The 12,212-nt window shown below is 44.5% G+C and overlaps 1 long non-coding RNA gene across 3 annotated transcripts in view; it reads right to left on the bottom strand.

Moving 5' to 3' along the window:
- Positions 1–373: 373 nt before the first annotated feature.
- The window catches only part of LOC148758416 (uncharacterized), a 41,624-nt gene continuing 29,785 nt past the window's right edge, over positions 374–12,212 (bottom strand). For 2 of the 3 annotated variants that reach the window (XR_016021161.1, XR_016021160.1), the window contains exons 3-5: positions 12,104–12,193; positions 6,728–6,829; positions 374–5,907 (exon numbers count right to left, since the gene is read on the bottom strand). This is a non-coding gene — a long non-coding RNA (uncharacterized LOC148758416). The remainder of the gene's footprint in view (positions 5,908–6,727; positions 6,830–12,103; positions 12,194–12,212) is intronic. The other variant, XR_016021162.1, reaches the window with a different exon arrangement.

Genomic DNA, 12,212 nt, shown 5'->3' on the forward strand with positions numbered 1-12,212 from the left:
GAAGAAGACATGATCAGTAGAATTAAAAAAAAAATAGGCAGTAGAAAGTATCCAAAATGAACTATGTAGAGAAAAACCATCATCATCGTCATTAAGAACATCTGAGACTTGTAGGACATTATCAGTCTAACATATATGTATGGAGTCCAGAAGAAGAAGAATTGGGAAGAAATATTTTTAGAGATAGTGAATGAAATTGTTTCAAAATTGATGAAAACCATTAATCTATAGATCCAAGAATATTAAGTGAACCCCAGGCTGGATGAATACAAAGGAAAACATACCTATACGTGTTATAGCCACATTTCAGGAAACCAAAAAGAAAGAAAAAAAATTTTACAATCAGCCAGTGCAGGGGAGAGGGCACATTACATACAGGGGAACAATATCAACTGACTTATCAGAAACTATGGAAACCCTAAAATATTAGAATGACATTTTGAAAGTACTAAAAGAACATGTTAGTCAACTTAGAATTCTATACTTAGTGAAAACACTCTTCAAAAATAAAGACAAAGTATAGGCACTTTTTAGACAAATAGAGATAATTTATTACCAACAGAACAACATTTCAGAAAAAAGAAATGTTAAAGGAAAATGATCCTAAAGACCTAGATCTGGAGGAAGAAGTACAGTCCTGGAAATCGTGCAGACGTGGGTAAACATAACAGACTATTTAAAATGTTTCTCTTTTTAAAGCTAATTGAAGACAAGCTTATTCTAAAATGTATATGGAAAGGCAAAGGGTCTTGAATAGCCATAACAGCTTTGAAAAGAAAAATATAGTGGGAGGAATTGCTCTATCCAGTTTTAGGACTTATTATATAGCCATAGCAATCAAGACAGTGTGGTATTGGTGAAAGAATAGACACACAGATCAGTGAAACAGAACGAAGAACCCAGAAATAGACCCACACAAATATGCCCAACCAGTTTTTTACAAAAGTACAAAAGCAATTCAATGGAGGAAGGATACTCTAGTCAGCAAATGGTGCTAGAGTAACTGGCAAAACAAAACAAAAACAAAAAACCTCTACCTAAACCTCATACCTTACATAAAAAATTACTTATAATGAACTGTAGACTTACATGTAAAATTATAAGACTTGTAGAAGAAAATAGAGGAGGAAAAATCTTTGGAACCTAAGGCTAAGTTCAACATGATTAGTCATTAGCCATGACACCAAGTGTATGATTCCTAAAAGCACATATTAATAAATTAAATTTCAGCAAAATGAAAAACTTGTTTTGCTCTGTGGAAGACCACAAGAGGATGAAAACACAAGCGACAGACTGGGAGAAAATATTTGCAAACTATATAGCTGACAAAGGACTTGTATCCAGAATATAGAAAGAAGATAAATGGATAGCAAATAAACGTAAGAAAAGTTGTTCAACATCATTAGCCATAAGAAAGATGCAAATTAAAACCACTAGGAAATAATAACAACAAATGCTGGTGAGAATGCGGAGAAAACTGAATTTCTCATACACTGCTGGTGGGAATGTAAAATGGGACAACTGATCTGGAAAACAATCTGGCAGTTTCTTAGAATCCTAAATATATACTCACCATTTGACCCAGCACTCACACAGTTGGGCGTTTATCCCAGATAAATGAAAACTTATGCTCACAAAAAAAACCTATGTGAATGTTCATAGCAGCTTTATTCATAATAGCCAGAATATGGAAACAGTCCAAATGTCCTTCAGTGGGTGAATGGATAAACAAACTATGGTACAATAGAATGGAATATTACTCAGCCATAACAAGAGTGAACTACTGATGCATGATACATACTGCATGGATCTCAGGAGCATTATTCTGAGTGAAGAAAACCAATCTAAAAAGAGTACATTCTGCATGACTCCATTTATATAACATTCTCAAAATGGCAGAATTATAGAGATGGAAAACAAATTAATGGCTGCCAGAGGAATTTGTGTGTGGGGTGAGGGGGTGTGACTATAAAGGGGTAGCACAAGGGAGTTCCTTGGTATTGATGGGCCAGTTTTGTATCTTGATTGTGTAGCTACACAAACCTATGCATATGGTAAAATCTCATAGTGCTATACACACACACACACACTCATCTGTGAAAAGTGGTGAAATCTGAATAAGGCACAGTTAACTGTACTGTGCCAATATCCATTTTCTGGTTACTCTAGTAGGTAAGATACTATCACTGGGGGATGGTGGCTGAAGGACACAAAGGATCCTCTGTACGAATTTTGCAACTTCCTGTGAGTCTATAATTATTTCAAAAGCAAAATATTTGGGGGAAAAAAAAAAACATGACTGTTTAAAGCAAAAGCAATAACAATGTATGGAGCAACTTATACCAAACATAGAAGTAAAATATATAACAAAAATAGCACAAGCAAGAAATGGAGTTGAATACAGTTGTAAGATTCTTGTATTGTTTGTGTAATGGTGTAATATTAATTCAAGGTTGATTGTGATTTTAGGGATGCATACTATAACCCCTTGAGCAGCCAACATATATCTACCTAAGCAGTATAGCTAAAAAGAAAATAGAAGAGATAAAATGGAATACTAAAAACTACTTGGTTAATCCAAGAGAAAGCATGAAACAAGGAACAAAGAACAGGGGGGACAAATAGAAATGGGAACAAAGTGACTTAACCCAAACACATCAGTAATTATGGTGACTGTGAATAGATTAAACACTTCAATAAAAGACAGATTGTCATTTGGGTGTTTTTTTTTAAAGATCTACCTCTATGTTATTTATAAGAGGTACACATAATATATAAGGACACATTTGGAAGTAAAAGGGTTGAAAGAGAAACACTAATCGCAAACACTAATCATAACAAAATTGGTGTGGCTATGTGAATAACAGAGAAGTAGACTTCAAGACAAGAACTATCACCAGTGAAAAAAGGAATATTTCATAATGATAAAAAAACATCAATTCAAAAGGACATGACAATTTTAAACATATGCACCGAATAACATGCCTTCACATACAAATATGGGAAGCAAAAATAGAACAAAACAAATCCTTCATCTTGGACATTTTAACACTCTTCTCTCAGTAATTTCTAGAATAAGCAAAAACATTAGTAAAGATAATAGAAAATTTGAACGACACTATTCACCAAGTTTACTTGACATTTATAGAACATTCCACCCAACAATAGCAGAATGCACAGTCTTTTCAAGTGCACATGGAATATTAACCAATATAGACCATATATCAGGCCATTAAACCAGTCAATACATGTAAAGAATTTTGATCCTACAGAATATGGTCTCTAACCACACTGAAATTAAACTAGAAATCAATTTTTAGAAAAACAAAAAAACAAAATAAGTCCTCACCTTTATGTCAGCAGAGTCCCCTTGCCTCAAATAATCTACACAAAGATTGTCTCAAACCTTCATTTCTCTACTCAGTGGAAATCTGATATCCACCCCTGTTATTAGTCAGGGTTCCCCAGAGAAACAGAACCAACAGGAGATTAACTAGACAGATAGAGATATTAATTGATTGATTGATTGATTGATTTTAAGGTATTGGCTCATGTGATTGTGAAGTCTTGATAAATCCAAAACCTGCAGAGTAGGCAGGCATGGTGAAGGCTCAGTGAAGAGTTGCTGTTGGAGTTCAAAGGCAGTGCACTGGCAGAATTCTACGTCGCTCAGGGAAAGTCCGTTTTTGTTCGATTAAGGCTTTCAAGTAATAGATGAAACCTACTCAAACAATGGATGGCAACCTGCTTTACTCCAAATCCACCCTTTTAAATGTTCATCTCATCCAAAAGACCATTTCACAGAAATAATGTTTGACCAAATATCTGGGCACCGCAGCCCAGCCAAGTAGACACACAAAATTAACCAACACACCTCTCTACCATGATTTCTCCTAAATTAGTTCATTTTGTGATTCAGGCCACCTCACATTTGCTGTTAATGAAGAACTCAGCCCCTTCCATCAAGTTCTACGAAAACCAAGAAACCAACAGAATCCCAATCACACAAGGTATGTGGGTATAACACTCAGTCAATGTCAGGGGAGACAGGATGGGTTCTTCTTCAGGTACACAAACAACTTCAAATTGCACAATAAAACCCCTGTCATTTTGACCCACTAACTTCTCTTCCCCTTCCTTTTCTGTTCTCCCTTACCCCAAAGTTATTGCTCATTTCTAATAAAAAGCAATTGCCCAAGTTGGTTGAGTCGCAGAAACAAGGTCTGCGACTCGCGGAGCTGGAAGATGTATGGAGCCGAAGGCAAAGTAGACATTCTTTATTTAAAGGTTTTCTGGGATAGCCAGGGTTTCTCACCGCTGTACACGGCTGGACATTCTCAGGTCACAACCCGTAACCAGCAGCAGCAGCAGCCCACAATAGCCGCCCCCTCATAAAATGGCTGGGCCCCTAGAATACCCCACCAAGACAAAAGTGGCTCACAGCCAAGGTGCTTACATAAAAGTATTTACAGTAACATCTTCAGGATGGACAGTGCCTGTGCAACATTCCATCTTATGGGACCGGCGGGCCATTGGTCAGGGTCATCCACTGGCCCAGGGAGGGAAGCCTGACCGGCCCCTTCTTCCCTACAGCAATTTAGATGTTTTTCTTGATTCCTTGATATTTGCCAAATAACACTTCCCAAACCTCACTTTCCACCCCTAGGTATTTTCCTAAATAAAGACAATTGCCTAAGAACTTCAGTACCAGCTGTAGGCCATTCTTTCATCTCAATCCTTTCAACACCTGTTTCCCCATTTGTTACGGTTTAAACTTCAGTTTAATTCTCATTTTATTCTACGCCCCTCCAAGTCATCCAAAAGAAGTAAAAGTGCTAAACCTGTTACATTTAAAAACTAGTAAATTCCTTCTAAAAGAGGAGGTTCTGTGGACACATTGAGGCTGGTAAAAAGTGAGAGAATAAACGGATACTTCCTACTTAGGACTCCGTCAGATGTGGAAGAGTCACACCCAAGTGGTCGTGGGGCCGGAGGTTGATAGGATCTCTTTGAAGGACTCTGCCTCATGGCAGATGCCTTGCAAGTAAATGTGACCCACAGATCCCAGCTGTGAAGGCAGGAGTCACTCACTGGACCCTGTGTCCCCAGCTCCCGCTCCAGTGCTGTGACTGAAGGAATGAAGGAAGCTGCCTTTGAGACCTCCCACCTCCAGTTTTAAGGTCCTCTGTTGGAGCTTTCTCCCTGGGGAAATTCACAGGATTTCATTTCCCTCTGGAATCTCTATCATGTTGGAAAGTAATGCAATCAATAAAACCCAGCTGATGCCTGTGGTGGTTTAGTCTACGACCTTGCAGAAAATACTCACACTATAAAAGACAATTCCTAAAAATGCAATGCTTGTTGTACAGAATGCAGGTCTAAATGTTGAGCTTTCCCACCAATGGGAGAGATCTTTGGGGTGTAACTGCCTTCATTGCTGCCCTTCCAGCCTTGGTCACCTGACCTGGCAGGGAGAAGGGGTGAAGAGCACAGTGTGTCCTCAAAGACGCGCTGCACACGCTACCCGAAGCGAATTAGGGCTGAGGCAAAGCCTTGCACCGAGACTGAACGTGCACCAAAAAGGGGCTGGTTGGTGGGCTGCCCAGGGCCACTCTTGGGGCACTGCACCCACCTTGCGCCAGCTGGTCTTCCCTGCGTCTCCGCGCCGTCCTTCTGTGCCGAGTCCCCAGGCGGCGGAGAAGGCTCTGCTGCGGACCTGCGTCCCTCCGGCTGCAACACAAGACACGAGGGGTCGGAGCAGCGCCCGGGTCCCGTGTTGTAGCCCGAGGTCTCACACCGTGTCATGGTGAGCCTGGCCTGCGGGCGCCTGCCCCGCTTCCTCTTGCAGGTTGGGCCGCCCGGGTTTGGCTTGGGGAATCCAACTTGCTGAGAATCAGGACGAGCAAGCTGTAAAACAACAGACACTGGCATTGGGGTTGGGCGCTGGGACTGGGGCTGTCCTAGCTCCGCAGTGGAAAACCAGTAGTCTCGGTGAGGGGCAGCCTGGGGCCTCCAGCAGCGAGCCTGCCCCAGGCAGCGTGCATGCGTGTGGGCCAGGCGCCCCAGGTGAGCAGCCCAGCCTGATGTAAATGCTCAGAGAGCACACTGCACACACATATTTAGCTGTCCACATGTCTTTTCCTTCCAAACATGAATTACAGCTGGGTTACAAGCCACTAATTACACTTCATTACAACAATACTTCCTAGGAAATGGGTTCTTACTCTAATACTATGATGAGAATTTTATAAATGCCAGAGTAGGACAATGAATTGCCCTGAATTATAATACATATCTGCACTTTGGGAGTGAGGAGGTAAACATAACATTATTGCTATCCATTTCCAATGGGCCTATGGAGGATGTATTGCTTATTTATGGCTGATTTTTATTTTTAAAAAAACTCCTACATATCATTTTTATGTAAATTCTTTTTGGTGAGTCAGTTCTGGTCTTTCTTACAAAATAAAATAAGGTAGGTCCAGAATGGAAAAAAAAAATGACCTATGGAAATTTCTCCTCCAGAATCCCTCTGGGCTAAGCTCTGCAGAAATGATAGGCTTCAGAAAGGACTGACTTCTAGCTCCCATCAGTTTTGTTCAACCCGTCTTTTGAGAATGATGGTAGACTTTGAGCACAGATTAGACACTAAGTCAAAGTGTAGAAATTAAATTATTACATGGTTTTCTACCAAGGAGGAAGGAGAAGAATAACAATACAGGCATACCTTGGAGATATTGTGGGTTCGGTTCCAGATCGCCACAATTAAGCTAGCTATAATCTTTTTGCTGGTGGAAGGCCTTGCCTTCAATTTGTTAAAAGGCAGCACCTGTGAACCACAATCAAGCAAAGCACAATAAAAAGAAGTACACCTGTATCATGCCCGCATTTGTCCAGGAACTTAAAATTGAACAGTTTTGAAGGGAAAAAAAAATCCCTTCTACCTAAATGATCAAAAAGATTTATGAGAATTCATGGCAGATGACCTGGATACTCACCTTTGTATCTGAGTGTATGCAATGGCTTAGAGGTACACATTCTCCAAACAAGTTATTTTTTTCCCCAAAACTCCTTTCACAAGCCAGGAGATGTTTACCCAGGACCACATCAGGTGGTGGGGAAGCAATAGGACACAGGCTGGTGCAGGCATTGCTGGCTGCCACACCTTTTCCCTCCCCTGCCTCATCCTTTCCAGCAGAGAACCTGATGGGTTCCCAGGGGCCATGTCCCAGCATCCCTTGCAGCTGGTGGCCTGTGACATAGTTCTAACCGTGAAGGATTTAAGCTGTTCTTTTTCTGTTGTCATGAGGGCTAACAATAGTAGGCATGTACATTTTTGGCCTTTGGCTTTCACCTTCTGCCTGCCCAGAATATGGATGTGCTGGCTGGAAGCCATCTTGGGAGTATGAGGAAGAAGGAGACAGGGCCTTGCACCAGCTCTGACCTCCTGCCTCCAGGCTTCTCGTTAGCTACATCCATGCATTCATTCAGGGAATATTACTGCAGTAGCTCCTGTAGCCTGCATTCTTCTAGACACAGAGGACACAGCAGGAACAGGCAAACAAAGACCCTGTCCTTATAAAGGTCACATCCTAGGGGGGACAGGCAGATTATACACGAATAAAGCAGCATATACTCGTATATAACGGAAGGGGAGAAGTGCTTGGGAACAAAATAAAGCAGGCCAAGGGGTCTAGCTAGGAAATGTAGGGCAGGAGTGGTGCTGTGAAAAACATTGCAAGAAAGTGAACTGAGAAGATCTGAGGGAAGATAGGGCACGGACTACATGCCATAAAGAGGGAGACAGGGGGGCAGAGAGAAAGAGCAAATTGTATCAATATTGCACGCGTGAGAAGAAAATCCACGGATGGCAGTAGAGATGAAAAGGGTTAGTGCTTTGTTTTCTGTCCCCGTACGTGTTAAATAGAATTGCATTCAACTGCACAGAACAGAAAACTGACTCCATGGCTTAAAGAGGCCCATTTCCTCACACCCATGCCCACTGTGGCAGGCTCCCCCGAGAATCTACCAACCCCCTGACCTTGCCCTCCATGAGCTCCTGGAGCCCCGTGGTATGTCAGCCCTCTAGCTTATGCGTCAGCTCTCTGGGGGCTCTGAGCTTTCCATCTTGTCTGCCCTGGACATCACTCACTTTTTAAGACTATGTGTGTTCAAGGAGCTCAGGACTGGATCTCTGAGAAAGGAGAACCTACCAGAGAGCCACCAGGCTGTGTGCTGCTGACTATTGGGAGAAGCTCCCCACTCCCCAGGACCTCTGCTTAGAAAGTGCAGACACCACATGTTATCTGCGTCCCGGTGGTATCAGGCTAGGAGGGCTGGCTCAGTCTGATAAAACTCAGAAGAAACTGAAATGCTGCACATGATGACCTCAACTTTGAAAAACATCATAAATGGGTTTGTGCTATTGAGTTCTGTTTTAAGAATGTGAAAGTATCCCGGTGCTTATCAGCACTTCTGATGTGAACATGTGTGGCACCCTGTGGTGTGTTTTGAAAAACTAAGGGACACAGAGGCAGTCAGAACACTGAGGAGAAAGCCCCAAGGTGATGCAAGGGCAGAGAGACTCAAACTCCAGTCCTTGCCAGACAGCAGCAGAGAGTGAGGCCATGATGAGGGCACCCCAGAAACAGACCTCAAGTGGCTGCACGCACGCCCTGCCTGTCTGCATGATGCTAGGAGAGCTGGTTGATTCCCAACGTCCCCCAGGAACCAGCAACCACAGGTTAGGCCAGGCAGGGGCAGGGCCCCAGCCCCTGGGAGCCCTCCTGCACCTGCCCCATGGCATATCCTCCGGGTGCTGTGGTTCGGGCCTTCTACCCCCAGTCAAAAGTCTGGTCCATGTGAGACATTCGGTTGGAACAGCAAAGGGTCAAGGGCAGTCATGAGTGGTCTGTGCTCCTCTGAGTGGAAGATTAGCAGTGGGCCCACGAGGAGGTGGGGCCCAGCTGGGAAGCTCCTAGCCTAGCCAAGTTGGAAGGCAAGTCCAAGGCAGGGGGTGCCAGGGGAAGCCTGAGCAATGGAGAGGGGGCAGTGCTGCAGGACTACAAGCACAGGACAAGCCTCCTGTCCCCCTCACTGCCTGGGCCCTTCCAGCCCCAACCCCACTTCTCATAGTCATGGAGGGAACCAATCGTCTCCTCCTTCCACTCTGAGATGGGATGCTGTGGGGATAGAGTCCCAGAGAGCAGTTTCCAGGCTCTCGACCTCACGTGGAAAGATGCTGGCTTGGGTAGTAGATGGCCATCAGCTGTGACTAGTTGGCCATCAGCTATAACCAGTTAGCCATCGGCCACTGATATAATTGCCATGGCTGAGCTAGCAAGCGTGGATTGCAGCTTGCAAGTGGGGTTGGTTGGTTGGCAGAAAAGCGGTTGGGCAGAAAAGCAGATGGCGGATTGCGGATCGTGTGGCTCCTGCTTCCTGTCTCTCCAACCCAGCCACCAGCGAGAATATAGTGGTGTGACTCCCCTATCTATGGCTCTGTGGGTGTTCCTTTTTGGCCTCACCATATTCTGCCTTCTTATGTGGGGAGCAGGACCAGAGACCCCGCATGACAGATGCCTGACTTGTTTGTGCCCACGACAGGTCAGAATGAAGACAGAATGGGAATCAGAAAGTAAAGCTTAGAACAAAACTCAAAGCTTACTTGTCAGGTGGGGGACCAAGGAAAGCAGCAGGCAGGGAGGGCTGCAGGCCGAGGACAAAGGAGAAAAGATGTCCAGCAATTAAGTCAAAGAGCCTCTGTAGCAGATGGAGACAGAGGGTCAGGGGCCTCCTCAAGAATGGCAAAGTCTGGAATGGGGTAAGACTTGGGGGAAACAAGAGGAGAATTTACTTCCTGACGGTCAGTGCCCTTGGTGAGGTGCGGCTGGATTTCAGGGCAGAAGTGGGCTGCACGGCATCCCAGCAGCTTTCCCACCAGCCACGGCAAGCAGGGCAGACTGAGGCCTGCAGTAAGAGGGCAGTGGGCAGAACCCCACTGTGGACTCTGCAGCTGGGGTGCAGGCCCCTGGGTGGCCCCCTGTCGTGGGAGAACTCATGACAACATACCTGGGAGTTTGGGAGGGAAAGGGTTGTGCCAGAAACCAGATGCCGTGAAGGAGCCTGACCTATGAGTGTCAGCAAAGGCCTGGCTTCCCTGGGAGATGAGCTCCTGGCCCCTCACTGCCCCTCACCGGGGCTGCTCTTATTGTGCCCACCGCCGGACACACAGACTGTTGCAGCATGACGGATGCAGTGGAGGGAACACTGAGAAACACAGCCTCAGCCATCACCCAGCTCTGCTTGGCCCAGGCTATGACTTCAGGGAAGAATCAGAGAACCTTGACGGAGGTGGGGAGGGCCAGGCCTTCAGAAGTCAGGGCAGAGAAGACCTGGCTCAAGGCATGCCTCATGCACCAACAGCTCCAGAATCTACAGAAGACTGGCAAATCAGTGAGAGACTGTGGGGCTACCTGAAAAATGACAAAGCAGGAAACGTTAAAAATGGCATCACCGTGCAGGGAGGTGGGTTGTAGCAGGAGCACCAATGAAATAGGCCGTTGCCTTCCATTTGCTGCAGATTCTATTTGCACTCTATTTTCTTCTATTTACTTTTACACCCTCAAAAAAAAAAAAAAAATAGCGTCTACATTACATAGTCACCTTTCATCCATTTGTAATTCTCTCCCTCTGGGGCACCACACATTTCTTTTATGGTATTATCATATTAGAGAACCTAATATGTTTTTTCCCCTTGCCTTCTGAACACGAGGCTCACAGACGCTTTCCAAGGCAGGATGGAAGACCATATGGGAGGTGAAGGAAGGGAGTGGCTGGCGTATGGCATTTAATAGAACTGGCCCATTGAGAAAATCTCTACACCTACTTTGGAAAGAATGCTAATGAGAAAAGAAAAACTATGCCTCTTAGCTGCTACTAGGTTATTTAGAGAACGAGGTCTAGCGATGGAGAAGGGGTAAAACTTCAAAGTCAGAAGAAAAGGCCTTTTATTTTTTATTTTTTATTCTACACGGTGATGCTCTTACTTGGGGACTTCAGACAAATCACATAAGCTTTCTAAGCCTCTTTCCTTCTCTGCAAAATGGCGATATGAAAACCAGTCCTGGCCTCTGCACAGATTTGTTTTCACAGGTAGAACAGCATAGGATTTCCTGTTACCCCTGGAACAGGAATCAGCACTAACAATAAAACATTATATTGATGTAAGATATTAGAATTATTTATGGAAATTATTCACTCTTGTATTCATTTAACATTTACTGAATTCATTTAACATTGTTATTCATTTATCATCATTTAGTGTGTGCCCGGCCCTGGGCTGAGCCCTGGAAATAAAATAGGGAACCCCGACCCTGTTCAGGACATGGTGGGCAGGTTGTTACACGCAGCCAAATGCAATCCTATTTTACATCCAAAGGGGCAGCAGAGGGGTTAAGCCAGGGACTAAGGTTTGGAGCCCAATTGTTGTGGGTTGGAATCAAACTTACAAGCTGTGCAACCTGGGGAACATTACATAGCCCCTGTGAAAACAAGTTTCTCCATCTTTAAAGAAGGCGGCCCACAGTACCTGGCACAGATGGGGCACCCGGGATAGAGCAGCTGCTACTGCCATATGCACCAGCAATGTCATTTTCTTCATGGTGACACATTTAGAGGTGACATGATGGCTTACTCCCCGGTCTCCCCACAAAGGTGACCCTCAGTCCACTCCTCCTTGGTGTGCAGTCTGGTTCTTATCCAACAGGTGAATCTCTAGTGTCTCTAGTACCTCTGGAAGGAGGAACTTGCCAGTGAGGCACACCAAGGATGAGCCATACACACTCCCAAGAGCAGGATTTCAGAGAAGGGGAAGGTCGCTGTGGCTGGTAGCCACAGAGGTGGCCTGGCTCCTGGCACATAGTAGGACTCGGCATACTCAGCCAAATGAACAAACCAATAAATGAAGGCCTGATCTGAGTTAGGCCTTTCATAGAAACCATGCTTATAAACATCTGCGTTTGTTGTGAACACACGGTGCCAGGCACACTCTTAGAATGTGAGCAGGGTCTTGACCAACTGTAGCAATAGGTATGGGACTCACCGCCAGGTGTGGGTTACCTTCTGGGGAGATTCAAGGCCCATTTCATGAAACCGCATGACTGTGATGAGTTCAAAATTGCAAAATATCAACCTGCAGATAAGATAGATTG

Source organism: Rhinolophus sinicus, chromosome 4 (genome assembly GCF_057876585.1).
Source record: "Rhinolophus sinicus isolate RSI-liver-muscle chromosome 4, RSI-T2T, whole genome shotgun sequence".
NCBI lineage: Eukaryota > Metazoa > Chordata > Mammalia > Chiroptera > Rhinolophidae > Rhinolophus > Rhinolophus sinicus.